Source organism: Manduca sexta, chromosome 27, assembly GCF_014839805.1.
Source record: "Manduca sexta isolate Smith_Timp_Sample1 chromosome 27, JHU_Msex_v1.0, whole genome shotgun sequence".
Taxonomy (NCBI): domain Eukaryota; kingdom Metazoa; phylum Arthropoda; class Insecta; order Lepidoptera; family Sphingidae; genus Manduca; species Manduca sexta.
This window is the reverse complement of record NC_051141.1, coordinates 8,874,956-8,890,497: the sequence shown is the minus strand read 5'-3', so window position 1 is coordinate 8,890,497 and position 15,542 is coordinate 8,874,956. Positions and strand designations below refer to the sequence as shown.

Sequence of the window (15,542 nt, the reverse complement as noted above, 5' to 3'; positions counted from 1 at the left end):
AAGGACATGCAGGACTTTGACCAGACAAGCAACATGTCAAAGTGGGACGACATTGACCCTTGACACACTTTTTAACCTTTAGCTGACGTTCTGCGTCATTTGTAGTACACAACACTATAGTAAAGTTATAATCATCATTAGGTTTCATTAAAACCTAGTGACATTCAGTACTAAGTATAACTAACCTGAACCCGCAACACTTCCAACAACATCTGGTGATCTGAGCCTACATTTTTGCTCCTGTTAATGTAACATGACAATATCTTCAGTAGACAAGATTTCCCTAATCAAAAAAACTCGCTTGCTTTGCGCCTTGCATTAAACCATCAAATGCGAGAAGCAAATAAGCAATAATTTGCGAGATGCAATGTCTTCGTTACAGTGACAATACGCCTTGTTTTTTTGTACATTACCAATAAGTTTATTGAAGGCGTACACGCACATAATTATGACGAAAATAAGGGCCAATATATATAGATTTGGCATCGCGTCCGATTAATTTTAGCGCGGCCTAGCGAGCGCCGCCCACGGCGATGCGTTCTGGGGGTTCGGCGCCGCGCTGCAAATGTTTACCACGTTTATAAATAAATGTCTCTAGTCTCTGTGTCATGGTCGCTACATTAAATTAACTCACCACTATTTTCCACATAGATTACTATTAAGACAAGCGGTGACTTTAGAGCGGCGAAAAAACACGTTGAAACCTAGAAGACTCAATACTATTCATGTAGTAAGAAAATAGAGGCACGTGCGGTCGTACTGGCATGGAAATCAATATTGATTATTGTTTCCCAATGTGTACAATAACCACAAGCGGGTGCAATGCACTACGGAACAAAGCAAATCAATCAGAAGGAGAAAGATCAAAGAACACTTTTAAATTACCTTTATTGGCTTGATTAATGAAAAGTTAAACATTCGGACTACCACTGAAATTAATTAGAAAAATATTGATATTGCCAAATTCGGCTGTTAATGTTTCATTTCATCTACGTTTCAAATCATAGACGTGTAAGTAAATATGTTATTGTATGCGAGCATTAATACTGTATAAGTATAGGTATATTAATAGTTGGCTATGCGAAGTATTGATCCATTCACGAAACAAAGCATTGTGGCCACATATTCACATTAAGCAGGTAAGTGACAATATAAGAACATATTCAGATTAAGCAGGTAAGTGACAAAATAAGAACAATCAAATCTTTAGAATTGAGACTTAGAGGTATACTAGCACCAAGAACAACCCTACGTGTCATAAAAGCAACAAATAAGCAGGCATGAATAAACACTACGTTTTACAAGACGTGTTCAAATGCTCAACCATTCAGACGGTCTCCTATCGCTGTTGTCAGACTGTTGGACGATTTAAAAACTCATTGTCATGAGATACTAAAAGGCTGAGAAATCTCAAGAGATAAGATACTATCATGTTCTGTAAATATGGTCGTGCTTGCAGCGGAAGAGTAACTTAATAGAAGCCAAAAATGTATATAGCATCTGCATCTGACTCGGATAGGCATTAATCGCGTTCGTGGCAAAACTATTCAATTATATTTTTTTCTTTTTCACTATTTATTAATAGCTTTAAGACGTGTAAGTATCAAATATATAGCAGACTATATAATAAATTAATAATTGTAAATCCGATTAAGAAATGACAACTGAAAACATAAAAAATATCCAGAAAGATTTTTTGAAACGATCACCTGCCTGCATGCGCGTCACGTAACAATTCGTTAACGGCCTGCAACATTGCTGTTCTGTGTAACACTTATGTAACTCGGCATAGTAAGACGATTAAAACGATAAGCACTATATATTCCAACAGTAGTGTTGGCACGAAAACCTTTACATGGTTCTAAATCTAAATTTTCCAATAACTAAAAGCAATTATACATCATCGTACATAAAATTTAATAGATGGCTGCGATCTAAATCTGATATCTATCTACATATTGTCAATCCGACCGTCCCTTTTCCAATTTAGTTTATCGAGTGTCTATTAGTCGACGTCAACTAGAGGATTCGGTAATAATGAGTGACGCTTCGGTTACCAACGAATGCATTATTCTGAGGTACAATATGGCTAGTTTAACACAGTTACTATGCAAATTAATGACAACGTATGGATAGAACAAACCGCGTTCAGGCTGTCCGCATGGAACAGTGAAGCTCGTTTTTAAACCATGCAAACCGGCCGCGAGTGTAAGTGCGGCGAAATTGTGTACATCTCTTATCAACTTCCTACAGCGCGTGAAGATATTAGTAGTGCGATGATTGTTCAACTGAAAACCCGCGAGAAATAAAATCATCGAAACACGTCATCGGCATGGTCGCGTTGTTCATATTTTTAGTGGATTCTATTTACGTTATTTATGAAATAATTTAAAAAATAATAACGAAACGTGCATTTCGCACATTTCATGGAAACATAAAAATGCACACGTTATATTGTGTACTCCAAAAATATAATCTAGCTAATACTTGAGTAAAAAGCTCTCATAGGCAGATATATAACCATGACAAACATTTTAATCATGTTTTCATAATAACTGATGAATGTTTTTCACCACGTTATAATCACTATAATACAAAAGTAACATACGTAAGTATCACTTATCTTAAAATTAACAGCGTCAAATGAGATAGAAAAATACTTTTAGCGATAACTACCACTCGAAACTTGAAGTTAAGTAATGATGGAATCGGGAAATAATACAAAGTAGCACTTGTAATACTTTCTGTGGCCATGTTAAAAACTTAAACGTAACAGAATATTTTTATTTATTTATTTAATTAGGACGCAAAACACATTACTGTCAGATTTTTTACAATTTATAAAATATACAAACTTGAAACAAGATTGTATTCCAAAACATGCGCCCTTATACAGGTTAATATACGGACTAATATAAATTAAAGTTATTAAGTTGTGTACAATATATACTTAATACAAGAAAACAATGTTAGTGTATTTTAAAAATAAATAATTATTTATTGCCGATAAATATTAATTGTTGTAGATTTCTTCAAAATGTTTCAAATACATCCCGATAGGAGATGGACCGCTACGCGTCACCGCGCAGGGGGGGCTGCGGACGAAGACTTAGACATTACCGTCGGAGGAAGCCTGCAACCGTTTCTAATGCGCCGAAGAGGACCACAGCGGAGTTTTGGCTGGTAAGCCGTTGCGTAGGTTTAGTTGTACGTAGGGTTAGGGACTCGTCCCGGCGGTCACCAGAAGGTCCCCGTCAAATCCGGGCGGCTCTTCGTCGGGCCGTAAGGCAAAGGTTACCCTAATATAATCGCTCAGTCCCCCCCCAAGAAGGCTGGGCGGTAGTAATAAGGGAGTGTCTCCGCGACAAAAAGAAAGATATTATAAGCCATTACGGTTTAATAGTAAAATATTAGAGCAATAAGTCCCCTAGAAAATCATGCATCTGGGTCCAGCAAGAAAATTCTGTTATTTCTCCAGAATCTATTGGAACGATGGTACATTTTGATTATTACTTCAATCGTACCATTTGTTTCACTTCACAAGACACTAAGTATTTCCTCTTAAAAGAAGTGCGGAACCTATTTTTATACAGCTTTCTTGGAATCTTGGAATTACTCGGCAGCAAAATAATAAGTTCTCTTGTGCCGTATTTTATTTGATTAAAGTGAAGAAGCGTACTGGGAATGCAATTTCCTTTTGAATTCCACTCAGCATCAAGATGCCAGGCTAGGAAAGCGATAAATAAGTCCGACATTCATTGAGGGGCATCTGCCCCGTATATCTATTTATACGGACACACCTTTTTAAAAAACTTTTATTAAACAATGAAATACCTTTTCGTAGCAATATTTATGAATGAGGTAACTTTTTTCCCGAAATCAACAAACCCTGAGATTCAAACGGTATGTAAGGATTTTCTTTAATAAAACTAAAATTTTAACTTTTATAAGCCTTATTTATGTTAACTTCTATAGCTATTTGGCATAACATAGATTAAATAAAATTAGCTTTAAAATAATCAACATTTACTTAAACATGTAAAATAACAACAGGCTCGCGACTACAAGTAAGTTTGTTGAAGCTTACACGGTTAGCTAAAAAAAATAATCGCATGTTGACTAAATCAAGAAATAGTTTCTGTAAATACCTGCGTGGGAGTTAGTTCATGACAAGGCATTGCGGGTACTTAGAGAGACTGAGGTATGTGGTCCACTGATAATAAAATCAACGGACGTTTTTTGGGAAACGGCGTAATATTAAAAGCCCGGTCCATATGTGGCGTGTTTACCCTGACGACCACACAAATATAATTAAACTTTGTTAACGCAACAAACTAGTTTCAGACATTTCCTGTGGTCTACATTTTAACAATGACATACAAGCGGTAACGTAGTTAATGGCTGGGTGGTCGGGGCGCGCAGCCGCTATTTCCACCCGATGGAGTGCGATACGCACATTTTATGAAAAAAAAACGCTAATATTACTACATTATGTTCAAACATGATTCTTTTATTATCGCCTATTATGTTTACTAGTATATTGACGCTGAGTATATTTAATACGCCGTCTTCCTAGACACTAAAAAGCAGGAGCATCAAAAATATTTAGTTCGACAAACAGAATAAAAACAGGTCAAACATTTTAGGTATACTATAATCAGCTTTGAATTTTACAGTATCGAAGAGACACTATTGATATCCTTCGCGAGGGCCATCCTGCTTGCCACGCCACTACTATATATAGCCGGTGCCTCCATAGCTCACAATACTCATATTTCAATTTCTACCCATATATTGTTGTTTGCATATAAAATTCATAAAAGTGTGTGTGCAAGTCTGACATTGAAGCAAGTCCATGTTACACACAGGGCTAAGTGTCTTCGCATTGCGAAATCAACTTTTGGTTATCTTTAACGATACAGTACACGCGTAGTTCATGACACGACAGTAGGACCGTGGTATTCTATTGTACAGTTTTACATGTTACATTGAGATGTTAGTTACGTCTATGCGACGAATTCCTGTTAGACAACTGGAAGTTACCCGAATTTCAGTTGCTAAACATTTATATACAAAGCGACTGTGGATTTTTGGTGTAAGATTCCGTGACGTGCCTTTAGGTTTACCTGTGAGGCTCAAACAATTTAGTTTCGTTACAATCTCGAGCTCAAGGAAGTTTATTGATAATAAAGTCAAATTACAATAATTGGTCCACAACCGATATTAATGTTAACAAGCCATGGAGCTGTTTAATATTTTCCAAAGTCTCTTTTAATTTTTTATTGTAATAGACCTAAATGAAATCGCGGCCAACTGCTTTAATAAATATTTGTATAACCGAGAAATTGGATTCAGAACAAAATTTCACTGAAATAAGCTTCCTACTGTTACATTTACTGTCTTCCTACATATCGCTACCATAAAATATAAGCTTAAACATGAAAATCTATAAATCACAATCACTGTTAAACCAATTACCAGCCATTACCCTCAAAGAATGAAGAGTATCTTTTCAGATCCCAAATACAACCATAAATCAGTGAGTGTTTACGCTGCGATGTTTACGGCATATTTGCGTACAATGGAGTTTCCGCACCGAACACTTGTGCACTGTGATACGTGTGTGAATGAACCTATCACGTTTTGACTCAAGCGCGCAATCGCAACGCGCGATCCTAATATTACACACATGTTTTAGTTTCTCTGCTAAAATATTAAGACAATTCGCTTATGGTGATGAATTAAAACCAAGAAATTTTATTGTTATTGTTGCGGCAAACAATGTTTTGTCATTTTAATACGCGTATATATTTAGATCAAAAGAAGTTGACCATATCCATTGCAAAATAGCATAACAACTCGATGCCTTAATAAAGCTTAATACTGTTATATTTAGAAAAAAATATTTTTAAAAGATATTATTTGCCTAATTTTATTTTAGACACGAGTACACCAATTATCGTATAACATTCAGCACAAATAATTTGAAGGTAATACTTATAGAAATATTAATAAGTATACAAATTTTATAATGGGTGATTAATAAATATTACAAGTTTCACATATTTTTTTAAAGAAATCGTTAGTGTTTTTCATGACCAATTATCATGAAACTGTTGATGCTCATTTAATTTCGGCATTGCCAATATTAAACCTATGGAAAGAGAATTAAAATTCAAAGTTTATTGCATATTATAATGTAACATTAAAACTGTTGTACTATTTTTACATCTATATATTAGAGTATACATTTTTATGAACCATAACTACTTAATCTCAAAATAAGTTTTGAAATTGTTGACGAGTTTACGTTGTCTAGGTTAAGAATACCTACTGTAGTACTGTAAAAAGATAAAAAGATTTCACTGTCACTTTACTGCACAAGCCTAAAAAAACAGCTGGTAAGTAATAAGAATCAGCATGTTATTATTTTCTAGAAGGTGTAGTAAGTGTATGCATGAAAATAAAATATCTTCACGAGTGTTTCTTACATGGCCAAACAATCAATTACGAATCGATTATTATGTAAAACCATTATATGTGTTGAAATTGATAGTTGCTCTACGTTCGCTTTGTGTTTTTTTCTAGGCTTGAGTATAAATGTGTTGGCTCGGTTGGGCAGGTGTTTATATTAATTGACGAAAGCATTAACGGCCTCCTGACCCCCACTTTTCAATAGAAAATCCTTGCATCGTGGATCAGCAACGCACCCACGATGCCTTAGTCCGTGAGTATTTTTAAGCAACGATCACCTACCATTTTAAATTAAATAACACAAGGTTATGAATGATTAGGCAGCAATACACGGAATGTAAATAAATATTCGTAAAAATGACTGAATGAATGTGCGAACACTCATGAAAAAATGTGTAAAAAATCCTGAACATACTATTATGTTTGTTATTTCAATTGTGAGGAATTGCGAAAACATTTTTCAATGTCTGTAAGTTACAAAATTCATTGATATAGATGTTAAAAATACGAGATATTTTACACAATTCTATTGAGCCACATCCAATGCGACCTCGTCGGTGTACATAGTTTTGACAGTGGACATTAATAAAAGCCAACGCTTTTCAGTTTACATTAAATTCAAGAAAATGAAAATCCGAAATAAGACGCTATCAGTACTCTATGAACAGAAGTTGTGAGCTTAACGAGAATTCAACCTAATGTAACGGCGAAGAGAGAAGGGCAACTGATGCGCATTATTTTGAAATTAAAAGCGGACGATATTGTTGCTGCTTATAGGACGTGGACCGTGGTGCTGCCACACATTCTGTTTTCAACAATGACGTTTTACAAATAGACACGTCATACACTAACAAAATGGCACATAAAAACGGCGCACTATTTGCTATATTCACGTACCTATACATATAATTACGAATTGGCTCGAAGAAGGAATAAAAAGATGCAGCACACATTCGTTAGAAAAAGATATATACATTGACAGATACGTAACAACGTTAGTGCCGCACGCTCATTGGCTGTTAAGTCGGGCAATTACCTTACTTTCGTCTTGCCAGTATTGAGCTCGGACAACGTATCTATGTAATAAAAACATCTTAGGTTTTCAAATATTTCATCAATCCAATCTATAATTCAACTTTGATTATAAGTATGCCTTATATAATACATACCTTTACTTAAATATTATTTTTGTCATATTTCTACTTTCCTTTTCTAATTTAAAAATCGCAGAGAAGCAATATGGATAAGAAAAGTGCTACGAAAGGGTCGGCGTCGGCCTATTTTCTTAATCATACCCACTACCGCTTTAACGATTGAATGGAAATTGAAACACTCCATACAGCCATAGTCTGCCGTCTCCCACGATAACATAAAGCCCATTACAAAATGGATAATGCACAGCTCAAATTTCATTTCAAATCTGAATAGCACGGCTACTTTTATAATAATTAGATACGTTAGGACCAAGAATAGAAAATGGACATATCCTTTATACTAATTGCATTGAAGGTATATTGTGATACTGACTTCTGTAAATCATAAAATATGAAAGAAAATAACGGACAACTACATAGAACATGGTAATCGATACATCAACTGAAATCATTAGAATACTTAAAAATGATAAAACTTTTATATTCGATTTAACGATTTTAAATAGTTTCCAAAAACAAAATAATTATAAAGTATAAGTTAAAATAGTTATAGTCCATATTGTGAAAGTTTTAAATGTACATATACCTATATATGTTTTTAACAGAAAGTACCGAATAGAAACAAAACTCACAATTAAGCAAAATAAATGCTCAATAAATATAACTCAAGCGACTTAACTGCACTTCACCGAAATGAGATATGTGACCCTAGTCCCGCTACAGTCCTTCGAACCGCTTACCATCAGACGAGCGGCAAAGTCTCGTCATGCAATTGGGTATTTGACAAATTTTCGTAAAGTACTTTAAAATGTTCTAGAGTCACTAAAGATATGCTTGACAATTGTTTTTTTAATATTTAGAGCCATTTTAATAGCTAAAAGACAGTTTTAATAATTACGTTTTTGTGTTTCCCGCTGAAACGCTAAGTCACGTGACAAATAAGGGCGTGACGTCATGATGTAATAGTCTTAATGTAAACAATACGTGAGATTCGTTTATTATTCAAGATTATAAAAGGCCAATACAATAAAATACCTTATAAGTAGCACACCTGATGGTATAATTAACTACATTTCTCCTGGTTATGGTGGCAGGATTAGCGATGTATGTTTGGTTGAAAATTGCAACTTTTAGATCATTGGGAACCTGGTGCGATTATACTAGCTGATAGAGGATTCAAGCATATTGAGCAACTGTTATTACAAAAGGGATGCAGTTTAGTGGGACCGCCAAGTGTATCAGTTAAGTCTAATTAAACCAAAGTTGAAGCTCCAAAACTAAGGAGATAGCAAGTTTACTGATACACATTGAAAGAGTCATCCGACGTCTAAGGGAGTTCTCAATGTTTTTATAATAAGTTTGTAATTTGTAACCATTGAAATTGTAAACAAATTCGGTTATTTACAATAAAAAATTATTATTATTAATGTTAAAACCGCATTCAGTTGTCAATACAAATTTAATTAAGTTTTTGGACGATTGCATTGTTATTGCATGTGCCTTAATTAATTTACTAGGCTCCTTAATTAAAAACATTTGACGAATAAAAACAAAATTTAGAATATAATGTTTTATTTTCCTATATTAAGTTATAAAAATAAGTTTTTACAATAGATTGTAAACATTATTCTTCCAAAACTTTACAACTTTAGATAAAATATCATTTACTTTGATCTCATCATACTCTATTGGTATTACATGGACTTTATTATTTTTTTCAAATTCCCAATCTGCCACACAAAATAAACCTTTTGTTAAATTACTCACATACATTTGCAAAAGAACTTAGACTGCAAACTTTTCTGTGATTGTGTTGTTACATATATAGTATATAAAACTTTTTTGGCTTGTTGGACATTTAATTTCAATAACTGTGTCACCCTCTAAAATACCATCTGGCGATGCAGCTACCATTGGGAATTTTTGGCTAATAATAAAACCACATTCTGCAATCTTGTCATATTTTTTTCCAACTCCTTTCTTACTACTTCTTCCAATGATTTTCCTCTTTTCATGGTTGGAGTATCTGGTACTTTAGCTCCCATTATTAAGGCAACCAAGGATCCAACAGTTATTTTGCATCGTGAAACATCAAATGCTTTTGATGCTTTTATTCCTGAAAAGAAAATTCATTTTTTAAATGTTAAACTAGTGACTGCCTGGTGGCCACATATACGTTTATATCCCCACTAGGATGCCCTGTAGAATGGGTGCCCAACACATATGAATGTGAACACAAACATCAAAGACTAGTAAAGCTACAAGACTAATTTACATTTTGAGATTGCATCTCACATGGAAACATATAATTCCAATATATATTAATCTAAGACAGCATTTTCCAACCTTTCTTAGCTGTGGACCACTAAATGAGCAAAGATGATCACCACAGACCTCCTTAAATCACAATAAAATGCTTCTCTTAAGCACAACCTGAAACTTCATATAGCTTTAACATTGAAATCAGCCGACTCTAGATATGTCCACAGACCCCAAGTTGGGAATTTTGCTCTAGAACATTGATTTTAAATATCTTATTAGTTCAATACTTACAGTATCAAATCACATTTAAAAAGGCAACATCACATTTAAAATGCAATCAAATACCTATAAATAAATAATACCTTAACTCATGCCATGCTTGAATTTCGTGTTGTGCTCGAGTCAGACTTTCCACAAAATTTATATTTTCTTGTGTAAAAACACCATTAATTTTGGCTAAAACGTTTCACAGTCACTTCCTTTCTTAGGCTTGATGCTCTAATAATGCATCGAGAACTGAAGAATGTCGGGCACTTTGTAATCAGCTTGATGTTTTAGGATTTGAGTTAGCATATGAATTAGCATCATCACCATACAACTGTATTGATGATCTGTAAAATAGAAATAAAGCATCACAGATAGCCACAATACGAGAAACTTTTCGTTGAAAAGATTTTACACAAATAACAGGTACCTAACCAGAGTAAGATTCTTATAAGTTATGATTTTATTGGTAACGTAATAAATGTATTATTTGTATTTATAGTCTACAAAGTAAACATGTACCTATCATATGCATGACACAATATAGTTATTTTATAGCAAAACAAAATAAGGCTAAGTACATAAATCAAACTGTAATCTATTGTGAATTGAACAAAATATCAGAAAAGGATAGTTTTGTACTTACAATGAAGTTTTCACGTTCCTCAATTCTGCAGAACAAAAGTCCGAGTTTGAGGCAAAGAAATTTGCGATCATAAAAGACACAATTTTTGGCAAATTTGCACTGTCCGCTTGAATAAAACCAATTTCCATGTTTGATTTTCGGTGAAGTGCACTTTGGACACGAAATAATCAAATAAATATTAATGAAACCTGCGAAACGCGCCAAAATCTTTTTCGGAATTTCAAGACCAATAGACAAGACATTACATATAATACATCGTGACGTCACGTTCTCTAGTCTTGCTCGCTTGAGACGTTTCTTGTAAATGATGCACAGATTCAAAAACTCTTATTTTTATTTAGGAAAATAAAATATTAAATAATTTTTATTTGTAATTTAAGTCAAATATTCTTAATTAACACCTTAAATTATATAATGTTCAATACCAAATTTATTTATTTCTTTACTATGTCAAATACCCAATTACAAATAAAAAAAAAACAATATTACGTAAAAAATATTTCATAAATTAACTTATTTAGCAAACGGTGAGTTGCACAGTTAAATCACACGGGTTATATATTTAAGACCTTTTCATCTCAAAAAGTGACTTTTATTCCGGGTGACATACGTTTGAGTAACGCTTACTTGGCTCGACGACCGTTTTCACCGGTATATCACTAAAAGTACGCGTATTATAAAATAGCCGAGAAAGTTCGTCGACAATCCAACCAATATGAAATTTTGCTCGTACGTATGGCAGCACTGAGACGCGAGCCGAAATTTTGTTACAGTAAATAAGTAATCACATAACTTCTATAGAAAAGAGGATACATATAGATATATCCTCTTATATCTATAAAACCATAATCGGTGTAAGAGAGGGTTCAAGAGTTTTTTATCAATGGCTCAAGCATATGTACATAATTAATTACAATTTTTTTTCTAACGTAACGTAACGTATCTTCTTTATTCAATTCAAATGTTAAAAACATTATCTTTTGGTTAACCATTCCTTTACCTCTAGACTCTAATTGAATATCCGTTTCTTGTGTTTATAACACAATATAAACTAACAATACCGGCAAGTCTGCCATGTATTGCCGACGACGAGTCGTGTAAATACGCGTTCTTTAAAACCGCGTGTGTAAAGCTCGTAGGTACTAGGGGTCGCAAACAGAGATCCCGGTTTCAAAAATACCGGATCCAATTAAGAACTTCTGAATTCCGTCATACATATTCATTTTATATCTTTAACCGTTTACTCGGCGCACGCAACGGAAGCCCTTAACAGGAATCAATTTTCCCCGTTCTTGCAACATTTTTTATTACTTCTTTGCTCCTAATGGTCGTAGCTTGATGATATATACCATATAGCCTTCCCCAATAAATAAGCCTTCCAACACTAAAATATTTTTTCTATTCAAACCTATAATTCCTAAGATTAGCGCGTTCAAACAAACAAACTCTTCGGCTTTATATAATAGTATAAATATAAATTATATTTAATTTGATGACTATATTCATTTTGATCTCAAGGGCTCCAGTCTCATTTAATATTAAAATGAAAAATACTTTGTAAAGTGTTGTAAATGTTTGTTGATTAAACGTTTATTTTATCTAGAATATAATCTCTTATCATTCAACCTTTAACTAACCACTAAGCTGCCATTAAAATTTGACATTTAATTACTAACTTAAATGTATATTTCCTATTTATCTAATAACATTTCTTCAAATACCGAAAATACCGAAGTACCGGAATTTATTTTAGGTCAATACCGAAAATAATGATTTTGGAATATGGTCCGGTATTTCGACCCCTAGTAGGTACGTCTCTCATCCACTTACGAGTTCGGACGTCGGAGTCCCAAGTGGAAATGTGTATTTACATTTATTATATTAAAATCGTAGATTTTTCATGTCAGTACGTTAAATATGTTTAAAAAAGTCTCTGCGGCCCGAGGAATAAGTGCCTATTAGAGCAAAAAAATATTTTTTTATTTGCTAAAATGTTCGTTAGCGTATCACGTCAAAACCACTCATTGGATCTAATTACTGAAAAATATTAATCTGTATTACTATTTAACACACTATGGCGAAGTCTGAGACAGATGACCAAACGGGGGAAGCCTGTGTTCTGTGATAATGGGAGGTATATTGAAAAGGGTATGAGATAGATATATCTAAGTCCTCACAGAGTAGGGTAAAAGCCGGATAGTTGCCTCGAACGGATACATGCCTCAGTTTCGAATACAGTATGATACGATTGTTGATATTGTTAGCGGTTGATCACAATCGAAAGTGCCCCCCATGCAGGCCTTGGTGCCACATAAGCCGTCGAAATAGGCCCACGTATTTCATCCGTATACACAAATATCTTCCACGGCTAAGCTTTGACGAACTTTGAACTTATATTAGTAAGTAATCTCTGTTGAATATCTTATTATTTATAGCTGACTCGACAGACGTTGTCCTGTCTTAAGTATGTATGCACGCGCGCTTTCTGTCAATCGCTGACAGTTATTTCAAACCACTGACAGTTATGTAAAATTAATATTGTCGTTAAGATTTCTTAAATTTTCTAATTTCCGCGCAATTTTTTGATTTTTTTCTCTCATAAGAACCTTCTCATGACAATAACAAACACAACAAAAAAAATTTAGTGAAATTGGTCCAGCCGTTCACGCGTGATGGCGTGACCACGGGAAATAGGGATTCACTTATATATATTCGCGAAGCTATTGAAATTAAAAAACATCCGAATTATAATAGAAAAGATGGTTGGAAGCTTGAACAAGCCTGGGATCCTATTCTACATTTAATCAAATCGGAACCTAAAAGACCAGCAGCCAGTCATTAAGACACTGTGAACTCGTTCTGCGTATCCAATCCAATTTATTTTGTTTGGCTGTGTCGTTTATACGATAATTGTGCCAATGATCGGACCGCTAAATTTAAAGAAATTGTGGTATAATTGTAAAATGGGGGTAGATCTATTGTAACTTTGACTTTTCGCATGACTAACACTTTAGTCCGTGGTCATGGGACCACGAAGGTTGCAAAGTCTTCAAAACGTCGGGAGAAAATTAGAATATAAAATCCGCAATATAGTTTTATTTCAATATCTAATAATCGTGTAAATATAAGAACCATTACTAATGTTTTATTTATAACTTAAATGTTCTCGAATTTTATAATTCAAGCTTAAAAACATTATACTATTTTTATATGTTGATTACTATACCTACTACTTTTGATTAGTACTTAATATAAGGTTATAGTAAATAATAAAGACAGATTACTTAAATTAATACAAGTTTGTTTCTATCTGAAAGAAACCTAGAGAGGCATCTATCCTCACATGAGGCAAGTATCTCCTAAAGTATTTTTGACGTAAGGCTACTATCCGCCATAGTAGGCAAGTATCCCACTTTTTACAGGTCAAATAAAACAAGATTTACTCAAAAACTATATAATTTATATTAATAAAAACGGGCTAATATAGAAGATGAATGACCAATGTTTTAATATAAACTTGAATTCAACATTAAAAACAACAGATTTTTAGTAATAGAGCGTTTTTTAAAAGTGTGGCAACTATCCGGCTTTTACCCTATTTTATGGGCAGTATATATTAAAATATTCAGTTTGTGTGCTCCCAGAACGTTAATCGCTTTCGCTGTCTGACTTCCCCGTATCAGAGCCCAAAAGATGTATTGACTTGTGATTTTGGCTCTAATTTATCTGTTATTGTATTGTTTCAATACTGTCTGAATGATGTAAACTGTGAGCTTTTTATGTTGAATATATTTAAATTTTCAATAAGTATTCTATTAAAATATGAAATTCCTTTTGATACACATAATACTCATATTGTAAACAAGAAAGTTTAAACAAAGAGCTTCAAGCGCCTTATAGATTGTCTTTTATTAAAATCTGAACTGTTTTCTTGTCTAGATTTATTGCATCAAGTTGTTCAAATAAAGTACAGTGATGCATCAAGTTTATAATAACGATAATATTTTTGATTTTATAAAACACTGCATTATTTTCACAATTCGTTCATGAAGATATATGGGGTGCTGAAGTAAGAACGATTGCATCGTAGGATCATATAAGTGAAGAATGCAATAACTCTCATGCATTCATAATAATGGAGTCAGGCTACGATGCTTTTCACATGCCGATCTAGATACGATTTTATTTTCATATTATATTCATATTCTACGAAGTTAATTTGTATTTCAGACACCGAAAATGCAGGTTTTAAAGCCACAAATGTGTCGATGCGATATGCACACGAACACAAATAGAAAAATCTATTCGAGAGGAAACTGCAATAAAATATTGGTAAGAAAAAAATATATAATAATTATTCGGTAAAGTAGCCGAAAGAAGCTAGTGAAAACCTAGTCGTAAATTCCATTGGATATGAGAAGATTGAATAAGTACATGAGAGAGGAATTGCTGTCTGTGAAGACAAGGTGTCGGGTTAACACGATAATTCAATACAAATTATTGCCAGTAGACACTCCCTCGTGAAGTTGTACTACACATTGCAATTAGCTTCTTACAATTTGTAGAGCCAAGATTAGTAATACAAAGTTGACGATGTTACTAGGTGTGGTCCTGTTTGTTTTCTTTTCCAACAATAATGGTGGCCTGATACCTACAACAAGCTTGCGAATGTTTCGTAATAATTAGTTCTTTATAAACAAATTTGACTACACGAATATGCACCAAATATATTTGATTAATAC

The 15,542-nt window shown here is 33.6% G+C and overlaps 1 protein-coding gene across 1 annotated transcript in view; it reads right to left on the bottom strand.

Moving 5' to 3' along the window:
- LOC115442895 (dual 3',5'-cyclic-AMP and -GMP phosphodiesterase 11) overlaps positions 1-15,542 on the bottom strand; it is a gene marked incomplete in the record, with an annotated part of 100,153 nt that overhangs the window by 7,801 nt on the left and 76,810 nt on the right.